The sequence below is a fragment of the Macaca nemestrina genome, chromosome 11 (assembly GCF_043159975.1).
Source record: "Macaca nemestrina isolate mMacNem1 chromosome 11, mMacNem.hap1, whole genome shotgun sequence".
Lineage (NCBI taxonomy): Eukaryota > Metazoa > Chordata > Mammalia > Primates > Cercopithecidae > Macaca > Macaca nemestrina.
In genome coordinates, this window is record NC_092135.1 from 115505119 (window position 1) to 115525058 (window position 19940).

The 19940-nt window shown below is 38.0% G+C and overlaps 1 long non-coding RNA gene across 17 annotated transcripts in view; it reads right to left on the minus strand.

Moving 5' to 3' along the window:
- The window catches only part of LOC105481195 (uncharacterized), a 285138-nt gene that overhangs the window by 146061 nt on the left and 119137 nt on the right, over window positions 1-19940 (minus strand). For all 17 annotated transcript variants that reach the window (XR_011610034.1, XR_011610043.1, XR_011610040.1 and 14 more), the window contains one exon: window positions 184-360. This is a non-coding gene — a long non-coding RNA (uncharacterized lncRNA). The remainder of the gene's footprint in view (window positions 1-183; window positions 361-19940) is intronic.

Genomic DNA, 19940 nt, shown 5'->3' on the forward strand with positions numbered 1-19940 from the left:
TTTATCTTCAATTTGTTATGACCTCTCCAGCCCTTAACTTTAGACAAAGCAAACACCACCATAAACACCCCGAATGGACTTGCTACAAAAATTTGGGTAAATTTTATTTTTATCATCTCTAAATTAAATGCATAAAGCCAACCTTTGCAGGGAAGTGGCTGTAAGGAAGAACAAATAACTTACTTGTAAAATTTCTGGAGCTCTTCCTGTAGCACCATCTGGAGAGCCCAGTGCTATAATCCCATGGATATGATTGTGAGGTCTTTCGAGAGGAGTGTCTTTTTTCAGGCAGCTAGAATTCCAGCCCACGAATATTTCATGGATTTGGCATGTTGACATCCCTCGGACTCAGTTTCTCTCCTTTGCGAAATAAGATAAATAATACGGTCTAATCAACTGGCACCATAAGAACAACTCTCAAAATAATTTTGTGCACTTTAGAAGGAAAGACATCAGTAACATTCAAGATTTTTGGCATTTTTCTTTTCATATTGAATCACTCCAAAGTAAGGGTTTTTAAAAATCTAAGTGGGGAAATTAGCAAAGATATCCATCCACACAAATCAGTATGTTTCTTTTTGGCATATGGCATTACTATGCATTTTGATGTTAAGGATAAGCAATTTTCATCAGTATTTTTTACATGTGCTGAGTCTTTTCTCTGAGGCTCCTGGATTCAAGGGGCTGGATAGATGGGAATTCCTGCTGTCTCTGGAGAAGAGCTTATTTCCTTTCCCAGGCTTCCCAACCCCACCCAGGATCACTTGTCATTGAGATTAACCTTTGTGGAGAGGCACCCAGGAGTGCAACTCTCTGGGAGTGTGACAGCTTTTTCAGGATATCAGGAAGTGGAACGTGTGTGTGACCCAGGAGGGACACACATCTATGTTACAGAAGAAGGCTGAGGCTGCAAAACATGCCCCAGAAAGAAAGCGGATGTTATACCTTTGCTACCTCGCTGTTCTGAAACAGGAAGACATCCATCTGTCCTTCTGGGCATTCAACATTCCACCCACAAACTCCCCTCCTGGAGTCTCTCTCTGGTTCAGTGAATCCTATGTTCCAGAAACCAGCCCTTCCCCCACCTCAACCCAGAGGACTTACTAGTTTTGATGTGAAAGGTATTGATTCAGGAGCTCTTGATGGCTGATGGCTCCCTGCTAAACCATTGATTTTTATTAAATGCCCTCCCCCTTAGTGCATTTGGCAGGTCCCAGAATTCTGTTTTCTTGTGTTCCTTTCCATTTTCTTCATTGTAAGCCCCTCCTCCATCAAATAAACCCTAACTTGGGTTTAAGACCTTCTTGGAAGATGATTCTATACCCTCCCTTTCTAGACCTCCACAACCCTCACTCTCATTCAAATGAGAGAATCACTAAAGGGCTCCTTGTCCTTGCCCCCCAGCAGACCCTCATAAATCCACAGTGAGTTTTTTTTTTAATTAAAGCGTCCAAATAATTAATGATCAACTCCATTTGTGCCATTGAAAACCAAAATGTCACACGGTTGAAAAGACCCAACCAAATAATTCAGTGTACCCTATAAAGCTTTAAAAAAGCAGAGCCCAAGAGGCCTGCATGACCGGTTTCTGTGCTGTCTGAAAAGCTTGGTTGGGTTTTTGGGCACTTGATTGGATTCCAGGAATAATGTGCCCTGAGCACAAAGGGCTCTTTTGATGTGTCTGTGCCATAGCTCCTCCCCCTTTCCTCCTCACTTTACCTGGGATACACATTCTCCTTGTCTCCCAAGTTGGAAAAAATAACCCATGGAAGAGAGGAAAAAACAGCAGAGGGAAAATCAAGGGTGGAAGTGGGGAAAAATTCTGCAGTTCTTAGTCTGGTTACTAAAGTCTTGTTATTCCAGAAGGAATAGAAGAAGTGACGTTTATACAATGTCTGTGACCAGACAATGGGAAACCGTAATGATAAGATGTCTCTTGTTTCAATATGGTCCCTTGAGCTATAGGTAATGAGTGAGTCTTCGAGCGAAGACTTGCCAGTTTCAAAGAGTCGGAGGTATGGCAGGTTACCAACCCTAGAAATCAACATGAATTTAGATGCCTAATCCAGCCGAAGAATCTTATAGATAGTGAGTCCAGCCCATTGGTTTTCCATGGGTACCAGAATATTCAGGAAAGATGGAAAGAAAGAAGACAGAACCTCCATTGCTAGAATGTCCTTAAAAAGTGGCAGAGCAAACTAGAGGCCAGGATTATATTAGCAATGGCCCTGAGAGATGAGGAGTGTGGGTCTAGCCCCAGCATATGGATGTCCAGATTGGCAGCAAACTGCAGTAAGCTGGTGCTAATTCAGGGCTATTTTTGTCTGTCTGGGCTAACTTGAAGAGGATGTTTTATCCTTCTAGCCTCATTCTCCTTATCTACATAAAGATGGACTTGTACTGTACCACCATCAGCTCTGAGATTCTAGTTCAGAAATCTATTGCTACCCCAAAATTTGATGGCTGACAACAAGAATCTACTTATTTAGGTCTTTTTGGTTTTATCTCAATGATGTTTTATGGATATCTGTGTAGAGGTTTGTACATATATAGATTCATTGGTAGATTTATCCCAACTATATGTTTTTGATGTTACTGTAGATGGTATGCTTTTTAAATTTTATTTTTAAATTATTTGTTAAATATATTTATTTATATATGTATATAGAAATGTTGATTTATATACACCAGCAAATCATCAGCTCTGAGATTCTATTTCAGAACTCTATTGCTGCCCCCAAATTTTAATTGATTTTTGTAGATTGAATTTGTATCTAGTAACTTCACTAAACTCACTTACTAATAATTTTTTATAGATTCTCAGTCTGTCTTCTCACCATCAATTCTCAGCTGGTGAGATCACAAGGAAGATGCTTGATATATCTTTTAGGTTTCTTAGGTTGTAAGCAACAGAAGTGACTCTGACTAACTTAGACATAAAGTAGAATCTATTTTAAGGCTATGGGATAGTTCTGTGAATCACAGAAAAAAAAAAAAAGAACTGTTAGACCTCAGAAAATGAGAGGGCCTAGAATAGCATTCAGGCACAAATCAACTATCTCTATCAGGACGATCTCTGGACTTACCCTTGTGTAACTTCTCTTAAGATTCAAATTCCTCAGAGAGCAGATCTTGTTGGTCCTATTTATCTCCAGCCCTTGGCCACATTGCCAGTCAATTGAGAGGCCCACCAAAACTGCATGCAATGCCAGAAGAGTGCTACCCCAAAGGAAATTCAAGGTGTTGTTATGCAAAGGGAGAACTCATGCTGGAGACATAAAACAACACGAGTGCCATGTATGATACCTAATTAGAACTTTCTGCCCATCATTCATCAGGTGTACAGACTAGCACTTAAAGTTTCAGTGATAATAGTGGTGATGGAAAAGATTACAATCTCAGACAGCCCTATCTTCCTATCTAGCCATCAAAAGCACTTGGGTTCACTGTCAATGATCCATGTTATTCATTTATACATGAAAGTAGATCCTTCGCCTAGCTTGGTCTGCCTGGGCTTCAACCTACCTCCCTCTTTCCCATTAATACATTTTGCGCTGTTGAAATAGGCTTGATTAGTAATCAAATACATCTGTGTTCTGTCTTGCTTTCTTGCCTCTATCTTCTGTCTCCTTTTAAGGGTGGTGGTGTGTTTACTTTGCTGCAGTTACTTTGGAATCAGAGACCTAGTATTTATCCTGATACAATCAGTAACGACATTGAATTCTCTCTGTTTGTTGAACTTTTTATACACTATGTGGGCTTGAGTACACATAGTGCATAAAAGATGTTTGTGGGTTTCCTAGGTGTTTTTAATCCATCAGAAAATGGATTGGGGTAATCACGATCAATTTTCCTAAGGAGGGAATTACAGTGAAAAAAAGTGAGGTTAAAAGGCTCTTATCTCTGCCATCACTCATCCCCACCTTTATTTATTGCCTTCTCTGGTTTTCATTAGCATGCTGACAACCAAAGCTATAGATATTTTCATCCACACTCTGACTGCTGCCCTGATTTCAGTTCCAAGTTATGAAACCTAATCTAAACCTTAGAGGGGAAACTACAAACTGTAACTTTAAATTTCAGTTTACAGAGTCCCCCAGGATGATTCCAGGAATTGAGTTGGGAGGGGTCCTGGGAATCAGAAACCTAACTACCACCTCCTTCCTCCCCTGAAAGGACCCGAGGACATTTGAAACAAAACTCATAAAAGACCATTTTCACAACATCCCAATTGAGAAAAATTGCAAGAGAACATCTCACTCAACCTCCTCCCTGCAATTGCTCCTAACTAATTCCAGATAGAAGGAGGTGTCTCTTAGTCTTCAAGATCACTTGAAGGGCATTTCACAATTCCCCATGGTCACCTGTTTCAAAATATAAGAACTGGATGCCAGGAAAATATTCCTCATATTCAAATACCAATTCTTTCTTCAATTCAGACCATTTGGATAAGTAAAGTATAACATTTCAGAACTGGAAGGGGCTTTAAATACCATTTAGTCTAGGGGTTATGACTGGTAACCAAGGATTGAGACATATTTTACTAGGGCCACAGAAAGTTTAATTTTTGAATTTTTGTATTTGTTGCCAATGCTTAGATATTGAGATAGATCCTTTCCAAAAAAAAAATCCAGATAGCTGGAATCTCTAGAAAACACAAAAGATCTGGAAATACAGTGGTCCTCATTCCCACGGCAGCAATTGGAGTTGGGTGCTTCTCTTTGGAGTGGGGTTGTATGGAGAAAATAAACTCTAGTTTATCATAGAACACACCAGATTTGCTTATCTCATTTACCCTAAATGATTAACTTTTATCAGCATCTAAGTTTTTAATCCCTGATTTTTGTGGACATGAACACTGAGAACCAGAAAAATGATCTAACTGAGGTGACCAGCTGTGCAGGTGTGACAAGAGCTAGAACCCAGGGCTCATGCCTCCTAGGCCAATGATCATCCACTACAGAGCACTGCTTTCAGGCTCTTACTATGCCAACCTGGGGCAACTGAACAAGAAAATTAAACAGGGCAGGGAGTTGACATAATAAAAGTTAAAACCTATGATTTCCATATGCCCTGTGATCTTCTGTAATCCTTGGGTCAGCTCAGCAGTAAGGTGATAAAAATGTTCCCTATGGAACCTTAAAGAAGACAATCGGTTCATACCCAGTTTATTGTGAAGGAAAGGTTCAGTGAGAAGACTAGAAGACACAAGTCCATTTATATGATGGGGTGTATATGAGTGGTTTGTTTAAGGAGTAGTTCTCAGTGCTTTAATCAAGAGGGTACTATGCCCATTCTCAACTCCAAGATGTAGTCCGAAAACCAAAAAAAAAAAAACAAAAACAAAAACACAGACTTATAGAGAATATGAGGGCATAGAGGGAATTCTATCAAAAATTTAAAAAATAATGATTTCAATCTAAGTGTCTGTTTACAAAAGCTACTAAAATCAAAGGTCAATTTGGTAAAAATGAAAATTTAATAGTATATTTCTCAGAAAATTATTCAGACTAGTTAATTAGTCCTATGCAGACACAATATAAAACAGTCTTTTAGTCTCTGAAGAGGGAGAGATCAGTGAGCAGAGTACAAATTCTATGTTAATAATCTCTTGGCACACGAAAGAAAAAAGTAGGTGAAACATTGAGGCAACATTTACAGCCTCAAAGTACCTGATCACTTTGGTGAGTTCAGGCTCTGAATGGGCTAGTTATCATGTGGTCCAAACAACTGAAGAATTAAGTACATCACTAACAACCACTAGTTATTTCAGCCAAGTACAGAAACCTTTGAAATGGTTTCTGGTTGTGAATGTGGCTCAATATAGAAAAAAAGTGGCCAAAAGAGCCTTTCAGATTTCTTTCCTGTAGCCCTTCACTCATAACCAAGGAGGGCTGGAGAAATAGCACTTCTTTCTAAGAGCAGAGACATAATTTGAGTTTGAGATATTCATGTTTAGTTGGAGTTTGAAGGAATTTAAATGGTTTATTACCACCAAGGAGACACTTGCAGTTGGCATTCATGTGGAGAGCAGATTTTGCTAGTTGGAAAATTTGTGAGAAAAGACTTAGTCAAGAGATATTTCTCATGGCCAACTTATTCTTAATAAGCTTGATGGCATTTGAGGGTTATAAAAAATTGATTAACATCCCTTCCTTCCCAGAGCTCACTAGCCAGGAGGGGCTGCCTTTACCATTTCCTCTTCTCTCCCAAAACTTCCTCCTTTAGAATATCAGAACTAAATTAAAAGACCATCTGGAAGGGTTAATCCAGAATCCAGTGGTTTGAATAAAATCATGTATGTAGACACTCTCCCTTTTGATATTGGTTAGATCCCAGAAAGGCTTCTTTCTAGGTGGAGAATTTCTTCCCCCTAATGATGATGAAGACTTTTCTAAAAAAAGAAGAGGAACCCCATATTAGAAAACACAAAATAAAATGGGAACACAAAATAAAATGCAGATCCATGGGGAAAATGATACATGTTGAGATAACTGGTTATTAATATGCAAAAACATTCTAATTAGATCCCTACATCTAATTAGTACAAAATTGTATTTAATGTTGATTAAATGCATAGACATCAAAGAAAACTTAGAACCCTTTAGAGGAAATCTTAGAATATCTTTAAAACCTTCAAGTCGAAAAGAATTTTTAATCTATGACAAACAAAAACATTAAAAAGCAACAACTTTAAAGAGGCTTGATAAATTTACCTACGTTAAAATAAATACAAAACTTATATACAACAAAAGATACTATGAACAAGTGAAAAAGATAAGCAATATAGTAGCAGAGGAAATTTGCAAACATGTAACCTGTGAAGATCTGTATTTAGAATACAAACAGGACTCCAAAAATTAACAAGAGGAAAACCACTATCAAAAGCTCTAACATGCATGTAACTGGAATTCCAGAAGGAAAAAAGAAAGACGTTAGGGCAAAAAAAAATTTTTTCGAAGAAATGATGACCAAAAATGTTTCCAAATTTGGTGAAAGACATATTCAAGCAGCTCAGCAACCTCCAATCATAAATTTTATAAATTCAAAGAAAGCCCTGCCTAGACACGTTGTAACCAAACTGCTGGAGACTATGAATAAAGAACAAATCTTAAAGCAGTTAAGAAAAATAATACATTACATACAGAAGAGCAAAGATTCAAATGACAGTGGATTCTCATCAGGAACCATGGAGGCGAGAAGACAGTGGAACAATATTTTTAAAGTGCTGAAAATAAATAAATAAATAAAACTATCAACCTGAAATTTTGTATCTACCTAAAATATTCTCAGGAATGAAAATAAAATAAAAATATTTTCAATAAAGAAAGTCTAAGAATTCATTGCTAGCAGCCTGTGCTACAAAAAATTGCTGAAGGAATTTCTTTAGACTGTAAGAACAAGACACTAGAGTAAAACTTGCATCTTCAGGAAAGAATAAAGCATCAAAAATGGTAAATATCTGGTGTATAAGTCATGGTTCAACCAGAGGAGTATTTGTGCGGTCATGCACTGTATAATGATGTTTTGCTCAATGACAGATGCATACACGATGGTGCTCCCACAAAATTATGATGGAGCATATATAGAAATCTGATATATGGCACTTGATATTGGCATTGTAGATCAAGTAGAGGAAATTATTGGTATTCAGTAATGATGCTGGGATATTTGGTTTTCCATTTGGAAAACTACATATACATTTATATATTATATATTTATATTTATATAAATATATATTATATTTTTATTATATTTATAATATAATTATTATATGTAATATACCATCTAGGTATATATATAATATATACCATCTAGGTTTGTGTAAATATGCTTTATGATGTTTGTACAGTGACAAAATCACCTAAGGATACATTTGCCAAGACTATCCCCATCCTGAAATGGCAAGTATGTGTGTGTTAGAGACAGAAAAGTATATATAGAGATGCATACACAGAGGGGCAGGGGAGTTGTGGGGAGAAGATTATTACAGAGAATTGGCTTATGCAATTATGGAGTCTGTCTAGGGCAAGTGGCCCAAAAGAGAAGATGAATAGACTGAACCCCACAGGTAGAAGTCTCTGGGCTCAGGGAAAGCCTAGACCCTCTTTTAAAGATTTCACACAAGATAATATCCTTTTTAACTAATTTAAGGTCAAACAGTAATGATTGGGGGCTTTAATTGCATCTACAAAATTTCTTCACATCAGCACCTAAATCAATGTTTGACTGAATAACTGGAATGGTAGCTTAGCCTAGCCAAGTTTACATATCAAAAAGCTATTACATCTGAGTAAATATAAAACACTACTTTCTTTCCTTTTAAGCTCTTTAACATACTTATATTTGCTTACACTAAAAGTGTTAATATTGGTGGAGTTTTTATGAGACATATGTAATATAAAATATGTTAACTATAGAATAAAGGGACTAACAGTGTTGGGTTTACATCAGTGGTAATATTAACTTTTAGTTGACTATGATAGGTGATAGATAGATAGATAGATAGAACAACCATTAAGATATTTATAATCATTCATAGCTTTAAGCCAATATAAATTAAAATAGAATACTAAACATTTTCAAATAATCCAAAATAAAGCAGGAAAAGGGGAACAGAGGAACCAAAAATAAATAGTAATATAATAATATAGTATACCTAAATTTAACCATATCAGTAATTACATTAAATGTTAGTGGTCAAAGCATTTAAAGGAAGATATTGTCAGAGTAGATTTTAAAAAGTTAGACTCTAGCATGTTGCCAACAAGAGACATAATTTAAACACAAAGATACATGTAGTTTGAAAGTAAATGGATAATGGTAAAGATATACCATGCAAACAGCAAGCTTAAGAAGACTAGAGTGACTATATTAACAACAAATGAAAAGAGTAGACTTCATGACAAAGCACACAACCAGGAATAAAAATTTTAAAAGGGACAATGCACTGAGAAGACAGTAATTATAAATATGTTTGTATCTAATAGCAGAACCTCATGAATCAACACTCAATACAATTAGAAAAAAAAAAAACTATAATCTTAGCAGATTTTAACACTCCTCTCTCAGCAATTGATAGAATAACCAGACAAAATATCAGTAGAGACATGGAAGATCTGAACATCACTGTCAACCACCCTGATCTGATTAACATTATAATAGAACTCTACATCCACCTGCAAAATATCCATTATTTTTGAGCACGCATGGTACATTCACCAAGATAGACCATATACTGCACTGCAAAACACTTGTCAATAAGTTCAAAAGAACAGAAATCATGTAAAGTGTTTTCTGTAATCATAAGAGAATTAATCAGGAATAACATATCTAGGAAAATCCGTATCTAGGAAAATTATTTAAAAGTATGTCATTTGGAATGTCATAATTAAATGACATACTTTTAAATAACTTATAGATCACAGTCAAAATCACAAGGAAAATTTAAAAATGTTTTGAACTGAATGAGGGAGAAAATACAATATCAAAATTTGTAAGATGCAACTTAAGCAGTGCTTAAACAGAAACTTGCAGCTTTAAATGCAAAAGAAGAAAGGCCTAAAAACAACAGCCTATGATTCTGCCTTAAGAAGTTCAAAAGAGATCAAAGTAAGTAGAAAGAAGAAAACGAAGATAAGAGTAAAAATAAGTCAATGAAATTGAAAATAGATACCTAATAGTGAAAATTAGCAAAACCAAAAGCTGGCTCCTTGAAAAAAAAAATTGGCCAACTCTTAGTTATACTGACAAAATTTTAAAAAAAAAGAAAAAAAAGAAAAGAAAGAGAAAGAAAAAAAGAATACATCCCTAATGACAGAAATAAAAAAATATGTTATTACCACAGATCCTACAGATTTTAAAAGGATAATAAGTAAGTTTTGGAGCAACTATATTACCATATTTTATAGCTTAGATGAAAGGGATAAATTTCTTGAAAAATGCAACTTACCCAAGTTGGCATGAAAAGAAACAAAATCTGAATAGTCATTTTTGAAATAAGAAAATTTACTGCATTATCAAAAAGCTTCCCTGAAAGAAAAACAGTAGACAAGTGGCAAAATATATTAATGTGCAATTCACAAAAGAAGAAACTTGAATGGTTCCTAACTCCATGCCAAGATGCTTGACCTCAGTAATAATTAGAAAAATGTAAATAAAACTACACAGAAAACATTTCACACTAAGCAGGTAAAAAATAAAAGCCTGACAACAAGAAGTAATAGCAAGAATGTAAGAAAAACAAAACTCATAAACTTCTGGTAGACATGTAAATTGGTACAAACACTATAGAGGGCAATTTGGCAACATCTAATAAAGTATATCAGGCAGATATTCCATAACCCAGAAACTCCCACTCCCCACGCATGTGCAGAGGAAACGTGTATAAGGATGTGCATGGAAGCACTGCTTGTAATCGAAAATGCTGGAAACAGACAAAACATCCATCAAGAGGAAAACTGATAAAAGTATGTTTTCATCTATTCACACGTGGAATTTTAAACATAAGACTAGAGATATATATGTTCAATTTAAATACAAAACATTAAGCAAAAAACCAAGTTGCAGAAGGATACACAATTATACCATTTATTTAACCACTTAATATATGAAAACAATGCTACATAATTTTAAGGATACACAGACAAGAGAAGGATACAAGACAGACAAGAGAAGGATACAAGACAGACAAGAGAATAAAACTCAAAATCAATCACTGTTGTCCCTACTGAGAAATAGGGGAATGGGATGACAGATGGATACAGGGGATTTAAACCATATTTGTAATGTTTACTTTTAGGCTGGTTGGCACATACAAAGCTATTCGTTAGCGTACTCATTGCACCTTTATGCATGTCTGAAATATTCTGTAGTTTAAAAAATTAGAAAGGAACTGGAGTCCGAAATATGGCTGCTTGGCAAAAGATGGAGGCTTCAGTCATAATGAGGAATCAGACGCCCTTGCTGGATGCCCTCAACTGTTTTGACTTCTGGAGGGGCGGGCCGTGATTACAGCTGCGATTAGGTGACTCACCATAATTATGTTTTGTTGAAATTGAATTTATTGAAGCATGAATCATTCTGCCCAAGTCCTACCTAATTGCTCCAACACTGTGGATGGGAAGGATGGCGGAGGAGTTTTCCTTGGAGGTCATTATAGAATGAATGTGCTTGTGCACGTGCGTGCATCCCCGCACACAGTCGGCCACACTCACCTTACAGAAAGCTGGCAGCGCGGCCCCATCCTTTGTGATCACATGAGGTTGCCAGGCAATCTTTACTTGTTTAGCTGTGGTTTCTTCTGTCTCCTACCCCCTACTCTTTATGAGCAACTCACTATTTGGCCGTTTGGCTCCCTGGGGGTCTCTGTGCCTCAGACCGCAGGCCCCTCTGAGAGTTGTTGATGCCTCAGAGCGGCTGACTTGCAGATTGCATCCATATTCCCCCAGCTCAGACCTCCCACCACCACTCAGCAGGCAACTTAGGGATGCCCTCAGAGCTGCGTGCCTGCTGCAGAGCTGTAATTTACATCAACTTGGGAGCTCTGACGAGGCAAAGAGCAACCTCAGAGGGTGGTGGGAACCACTGGCACTCCTGCTCTGTGGCTCATGTACAGGGAGGAGACGGGGATGGTGGACTGTGAGAGTCTGTGACTCACTTGCAGTCTCCCACAGGGAAAGAGCTCCAAGCCTTTCTCCTCTCCTTTCCCTAGAATGTGAAGATGGAGAGACCCATTGTTTATCTTAGCGTGATACAAATTGAACAAACAAAATGGACTGTTCCTTTAACAGGTTGACTGTAAGCTAATCATGATTTTAAAAAACTGTTTTCCTACCCCAAGATAGGTAGCAGAGGCAAACTTCGTGGTCATAATAGCAATGACAGCAAACACTTTTACACCATCTACCACTTGCAGGCACTGTTCTAACCACTTTACACGTTTTAACACATTTAATCTTGACAACTTCATGGGGTAGTGTCTTTACTAGCCACACTTTGCAGGTGAGGAAACTGAGGCACAGGGAGTTTAAGCAACTTACTAATAAATGAGGAGGTTGTCTAGCCCCCAGACTCTGCATTTAACCAGTCCCCTCTACGGTCTGCACATGACAAGCTTGGTGCTGAGTGCTTTACAGAATCATCTGACTCGCTCTCTTTGACAGATGAGAAAACTAAGGCTGAGAGTTGCAAAGTAACTCGCAAAGATTACACAAATAATAAGTAGCACAACCAGGATCTGGAGCTAATTAGCCTGATTGCACATCTATCCCATCTACCCCTTTCATTTCCAATGACGTGCCAGGTGTGGAAACCCCAGCAGATGAGGAATACACAAGGCAGAGTAGTCATGAGCCACAGCTGATAGCACGGTAAAGCTGTATTCCAACCAGTAACCCTTTAGCTGGTGCTCCCAGCGGGCTCCGGGGCTTCCTCATCTGCCTCTAATTCAGACTCAGATTTGGTCTTTTTCTGATGACTCCATCTTCTTCTGAAGTTCCAATTCCATTGTTAAACACAGTAGTGGAACTGGCATTTAAAAAATCCATTGACTTATTTTTAAAAATTTTTAATCTCTACTCATTAGAGTCAATTGATAAAGAGTAAATACTCCAGGGAAAAGGTAACATTTTAAACTCATATTGACAAACTTTTGGGTGGTGGTAACTGACAAGGACCCCTGGGTATGGACGCACAATAGAGATGTGAAGAGTCAAAGAGGAAGTGAGGAATAAAGCTTCACTAACTCACTCACTGCCCAGTTGTCCCAGGGATAAGTCTGGGCTTCTGTCCATTGTCTTCTGGTTTCTTCCCTCTAAAACACCACAGACTCAAAGGTGGCAGATCAGAGCAACTCTAGAGACCCTTGCAGATAAGTCAGAGTGTCAAGGGCTCAAGGGCCAGTTCAATCCTTTCATTTTATAGATCAAGAAACCAAGACTTCAATTGCTACATGATTTGTCTATGGTTATACAGTTGAACGGTATGTAAACCAATAATAAAACTCAGAAGTAATGGTCTTGAAAAAAATAAGCAGCCCTAAGCCACTGTTGGAATTTTCACATGTCCAGTTCTCTGATTTTCTCTCTTCTTGAAAAGCTCATTATTCTTCAGAAGCACCACAGAATGTCCTTTACACAAAAGAGTAGAAGTGTTACGTGGTTGAGAAACAGGGTTTGGACTCATACACTCCACACTCCAGCTCCAACTCTTGACATTCATAGCCTGTGTTATCTTGGGGAAGTCACGAGTTTCAGACCCTCAACTTCCTCAACTGTCAAACAGAAAAATCTTAAAACCTTTCTTACAGACTTATTTCACTCATGAGTTAAATGATCATATTTGAAAGCACCTGATACAGCTTCTGGTACATTTTTGGGGCTTATTGAATGCTTTGTCATTGCACTTTGACCAGAGGAGGAATATTTGGGAACCTTGAGGAACTTAGTTTGATTTTCTATCCCAATGGACCACCAAACCCTTGCCTTAAAAAGAAAAAAAAAAAATCCCAGACATTTTTATAATTGAGTCATCTATTCCTGTTACCTTTTCTTTTTTCCAACCTTTTAGTTTGGCATCATTCCCCAGCCTAACAAATTTATTGCCTATTTTATCATTCAGAATAGAGATGATGGTAGCAATCACTTTTCACCTCTGAGTTTTATGGACACTCACTTATCACACTCCAGCTTTGGCCTCTCCCAGGTGGACACCTATTCATTGGAAAGCAACATGTGGAGTGAGCTGTGTAGACACTTGTACATCTACCAAAGACCTCTGGGATTCTATTTCTCTCAAGCTATTAGTCACAGTAGTTGATGCCCTGGTGCTCACCTGCTTCTTAAAAGTTATGCCATCCTAACTTCCACCATTGGTCTTTTCCAATTATCCTCTCTTTTCGCTAATGTCCCTGATTTCTTCAGTTCTTGTTCTTTCTTCGCCCCTTAGCCACAGTGTCACTCGAATTTAATACATATCCATCTGCATTAATTTCTGTGACTAGAACAGTGGCAATCCCAACCCATTTTCCCCTCTTTGGAGAGAGACATGGGAAGAAAAAAAAAAAGAAAATTCCTTCTCATCAAGGAATTTAATCAGGTCTTATTTAAGTAGTCCTCTTAAAGCTATGGCTGAGCCTTTGGCCTACAAAGTAAAGCTTAGACCTTAATATTAACAGCAAAGAAATATCCTCAAACACCCTCTATATGTAGAAGATTTTATGAAAATCTGAGGGAGAAGCAGGCCTCATATAAATTTTTTGTCATTAAATTTTAAAAGCATACTTCTTTATTAATTTTTTTAAAGAAGCATACTTCATGTTTCAGTGAATAGATGGAAGTTAAAGGAAATCGCAAGAAACAGAAGGGAGTAACATTCCAAGGGAGGCAGAAACATAGAGATAAAGGTAGCCATAAAAATGTAATTTTCTGAGATTTTATCTACAGTACCCTAATTATAGCAAGAGAGTTGTACTATTCTTAAAAAGCAAAATATAGATTTAGGCTACTTCATCTATGTATGGGACTTAAATTACAACAATGTTTAAACTAGCACCAATATTTATACAATTCCAAAATAAATCTGTGGAATTGATAGTATTCTTCAAGACATCCTCTGTCTATCATCATCTCACCTCCTTTCTCCATCTCCTGCAATGACACCTCAATTTACTCGGTTGCAGGCATAAAGTTGAAAGCATCTTCTCCCTCCTTTTGCCCCATATTCCCCATAGCTAAACTCTGCCAACACCACAGGGAGTGGGCAAGAATGACCACAGTAGATTCAGATGTAATTAGTTTGTTGCCTGTAACACACCATATTTAGCCTGTCAATCCACCTGAAAAAGGAACAATAAATTCCCATTCTTACTTTTCATCACCCAAATTAGCCCAAACAAATTAGATTGGTGGAACCACTTGTTCCCATCTGGTTTCCATAGGACATGTAGACTCAGAAAAATTTTCTTTTTTTGTTGTTTGTTTTTGTTTTTAAATTTAAGTTCGGGGGTACATGTACAGGTTTGTTACATAGGTAAGCTTATGTCATGGGGATTTGTTGTACAGATTATTTCATCACCCAAGTATTAAGTCTAGTACCCATTAGTTATTTTTCTTGATCCTCTTCCTCCTCCCACCCTCCACTCACCCTCAATCTGAGAAGGTGGGAATCATTGGATGCCCATAAGCCTTCTGATCCTTACATAATAAACTACTTGGGGCTGTCTTTTCTTTAGATCTCAAAAACCACAATAAGGAACTATTTTCAGCAGCTTTTGTCAGGGGAGCAAGATGGGAGTTTGATAGACCCCAATATGTGTTGTTCCCCTCTGTGTCTATGTGTTCTTCTTATCATTTAGTTCTCACTTATAAGTGAGAACATGTGATATTTGGTTTTCTGTTCCTGCATTAGTTTGCTAAGGATAATGGCTTCCAGCTCCATCCATGTCCCTGCAAAGGACATGATCTGGTTCTTTTCTATGGCTGCATAATATTCCATGGTGTATTAATATAGGTACCACAATTTCTTCATCCAGTTTATCATTGATGGGCACTTAAGTTGATTCCATGTCACAAAGATTCCCTAAGATTCCATCTTTCCTTTAGTTTCATAGCCTATTTTGCCCATTTCTCCCATTCCTCCTTTCTTCCATTTCTTTACCCCTAGATGTCCAAAGCAGCCTCCTGACTTACATTCTTGCTCCCCTCTCTTTCCCTCTCTTTAGCCTAATTCATTTAGATTCCAGAGAAACTGAGCCACATTTCCACCATTTGTTGGTCTCAACTAAAATCAACAATTTTTCATTAATATGCTATCACATGTAAACAGGCAACAAAGTAAATGATTTTGACCTAAATATTTGAGACATTGGCTCTTGGTAAATACAAAATCTCCTCCATGTCATGAGGACATGTATTTGAGCAGACATTGGGTAAGGGGTTGAGGAAGCCTTGGGGAAAGACCACTATACCTCCATCACTACACCATCTGAGAATTTAGAATCATCTGTATCAGAGACTACATAGTCTAAAACTTAAATTGCAGAAGATACAACATCACTTTCTGTGCACCTATCAGTGTGCATATGTAGACAATCACTTCCAGAAAGAGGGGGGCCTGGGCAGCTAGCTGGATGCACTGGGACATATTGAACCATTTTTTGAATGTTTGGGGCTTGGCAAATAAATACATTGTGCCCCAAGCACCTTTTTCCCTTCACTTAAAACCCATGTGTATTGGAAAGGAAATTTAATTCTTATGTTTCTGATTTGCCCACATTTAACCCATCAAAATCCAACTCAGTGGGAACCATTGGATGCCCATAAGCCTTCTGAACCTTGTGTAATAAACCACTTGGAGCTGTCTTTTCTTTGGATCTCAGAAACCACAATGAGGAACTATTTTCAGTGGCTTTAGTCAGGGGAACAAGATGGGAGTTTGATTTTGCCCTCAGATTTCACCACAGCCAACAAATTCTAACTTTGTGCAGATGCATTTCCACGCCTTGTATTTACTTCTTGCCAATAACCTGAGGTCTAGTAACCACTGTTTTTGTGAAAGTCAACCAATATGGACTGATATTCAACTCCAAAACGTGCTGAGCACTGTGCGGGTCTCTGGCACTGGGTCTCAATGTCCTCACCGGTGTTATGCAACTCACTTACCTGAACCTTTGAGTCTTCCCTCTGCACAGTCTAATTGTACAGGAGATACTGTTCATTCATAAAGGTTAGTTGATTAGGATGAAAATATTTTAAAAAAAATAAGGAAATAAGATCCTGTAAATGGGCTGGGTGTGGTGGCTCATGCCTGTAATCCCAGCATTTTGTGAAGCTGAGGTGGGCAGATCATTTGAGTCTAGGAGTTTGAGACTAGCCTGGGCAACATAGCAAGACCCCATCTCTAAATAAATAAATAAATAAATAAATAAATAAATAAATAAATAAATAAATTTTTCAGCTGAAAATAAATTTACAATAAATAAATATAGAAGGTTCTATAAATGCAAAAATATCCTTATAACCTATACACTGACAACATGGATTATGGGAACATTTGCAGAATATGACTGAAGTTCACACCATTTCTATACCCACCCAGATGTGTGTCTTTAGACTAATTCAAACCTAATGTGGAAATTGAGATTGTGTTTGGCCAACTTAATTACCCACATCAGTCAGAGGAAGATGAAAGAAAAGTCATAACTAATATGCAAGCAATTATTATCCAAATTTGGCTTTTTATTTCTAAGAATCATAGGTAAAATCAAACATTTAATCCCTCTCTGCTTGGGCCTGTTTCACCAACATGTGGGAAAAAGAGGCAGAAAACAATTTATTTCTAGGCCACCTCCCACTGGTTTCTTGCTGAACTGGATACATGGTAGGAGAAGAAGCCAGGTGGTCTGACCTGTTCACAAGTAATCAGGAGCTAGCTGTTCTTCCTGCAGCAGAAGCCAGAGCTTGGAATTTCCTGACCCATGCCCACCACATTCTCAATGTGGTGTTTCCTTAAGATCCAAGTGCTCATACATATCTTTCCTGGAGTTCACATTTCTCCCTGGCCTGTCAAGGCACACTGTGTCTTTCTTCCTGAGTCCCATAACAACATATGAAGGGGAAAATATGGCTGTAAAGGTCTTTTCCCACCTTTCCATCCAGACCATGGTGATATTTATGCCCCTTCATTTCATCCAGAACCCAACTCTGGGACATGTGGCTATGAAACCTTCCCTCATTTTAAGACTTGTGAAAGTACAATTTCCAGCAGAACAGTGGTTTTTATTGTTTTTCCCTGGTTTCTGAGCAATTTAGACCATTTAAAGAGAAAGACCTGAAGTTTCTCTTGTCAATTCAGCCCAAAAATGGGGGGAAATGATCATCTGAAATCCAGAAAGAGAAAAAAATTAAAGAAGGAAATTCTTGACTTGAAAGAGATTATGTATCTGACTAGAAATAAAATGGGATGCAGTGAAGTTAAAAACATGAATTCCTACCACATTATCACTAACATGAGCTGTTCATCCTGAATTGCCTCCAGCCAGGGAGCTGTGATAGGAAGGGTACTTAAGGCTTTGGAATCAGGTCTACCCAGGTTCAAATCACAGCTCTGCCTTTTCCTGCTTCTATCCCCTCATCGTTGTGAGTGTCAGCTGCAGAATAATGAAGTCATAATTTTGGAAACAAGACCTTTGTTTCTCATAAAGGGTTGTAGCCTGCAAGGTGGCCATTCTGACAGGTTGAGAAGTATAGCCTCCAGCCAGAAGCTGGAAGATGGCACTTTGGTGGGGGTAGGGGGAGGCATAAGACAGGAATTTATGCTGACCAGCTTGGCTAAGCATACATATTCAATAAGCTATAGGCGAAATCATGAATATTTATGAAAGGAGTAACATACACATGCTCAATTGAGCTCCATGCCTCTTCATGGGTGGCATGTTCCAAAAATGATGGTATTACTATTTACAATAGCAAAGACTTGGAACCTACCCAAATACCCATCAATGATAGACTTGATAAAGAAAACGTGTCACATATACACCATGCAATATTATGCAGCTATAAAAAAGAATGATTTCATGTCCTTTGCAGGGACATGGATGAAGCTGGAAGCCATCATTCTTGGAAAACTAAAACACAAACAGAAAACCAAACACTGAATGTTCTCACTTATAAGTGGGAGTTGAACAATGAGAACACATGGACACATTGAGGGGAACATCACACACCGGGGTGTGTTGGGGGGTGGGGGGGCAAGGGGAGGGAAGAGGGAGAGCATTAGGACCAATACCTAATACATGCGGGGCTTAAAACCTAGATGACAGGTTGATAGGTACAGCAAACCACCGTGGCACATGTATACCTATGTAACAAACCTACGTGTTCTGCACATGTATCCCAGAACTTAAAGCAAAATTAAAAAAAAAAAAAAAAAGATGGCATTAGAATGATCCAAAGGTGCAGTTTTTGACTCTCTAATGTCAAAAGGTAAAGCAGAGAACATGTAAACTCTCACCGTGCACCCGCTGTTGATGCCAGAACCACTCGATGGTTGGTGGTCTCTTATTAGGAAGGAATACATTGTGAAATGGGTGAGTTATCATGTCAAAACTGAGAGACAGAGGGAGAGTCCTGTCATGGCCTCAGACAATTGGCTAAAGGTAATAAAGGACGGAGTCATCCCTTTCTTGTTTTCTAGAGCTGGTTGCTGCTTACTCTAGGAAAGAATTCTGGTTAAAGGTTAATAACAAAGGGGCATACTGGGACGTATCTGACCTCTCATCTTGTCATGGTTAGGAGCTCAGTTTTTAAGGTTTATCTGGGGTCCCCTTGGCCAAAAGGGTGTCTGTTCAGTCTTTTGAAGGACTTAGGATTTTATTTTTATTTCTCATGAGCAACAAGGCTTATGATCTGTAAACCAGGGAAAATAATACCTTCTTTATAGGGTTGTCATGAAGATTGAATGAGCTATGAATTTAAAGTATCTGTTACAGAGTTGAAAGGTCGCAAATGATAGCTATAAAGTATCTAGCCCACAAACCTTGCTGTTTTTCCTGGAATTTTCATTGGTCCTACCTTCAAGTTAAAGATTGAAAGTTACTATTAAAAGTCAAATATGTGACCCAGAAGGAATAACAGCAATCTCTTTCAGTGATTATCATCTTGGTATATGTTAGTACCTAGCCGAGTTTTCTGATATGATAGGGGAATGAGATAGGTAGATTTTAATGACTAGAAGGAAAGGGAAAAAAGCTTAGAACATGGTATGCTGAGAAAGCAAATTCAAGTGGGCACAAACTGTCGACACTCCAGGAAGTGGGATGCCAAATAAGGGTGGGAAGCCAGAGGAGAGGAGAAGAGACTTTCTGCATGAGAAGAAATTTCATAATTTTGCCTGGGAGTCCAGGAAATGATTGCCACCACCAATTTATGCTTGCCTCACTA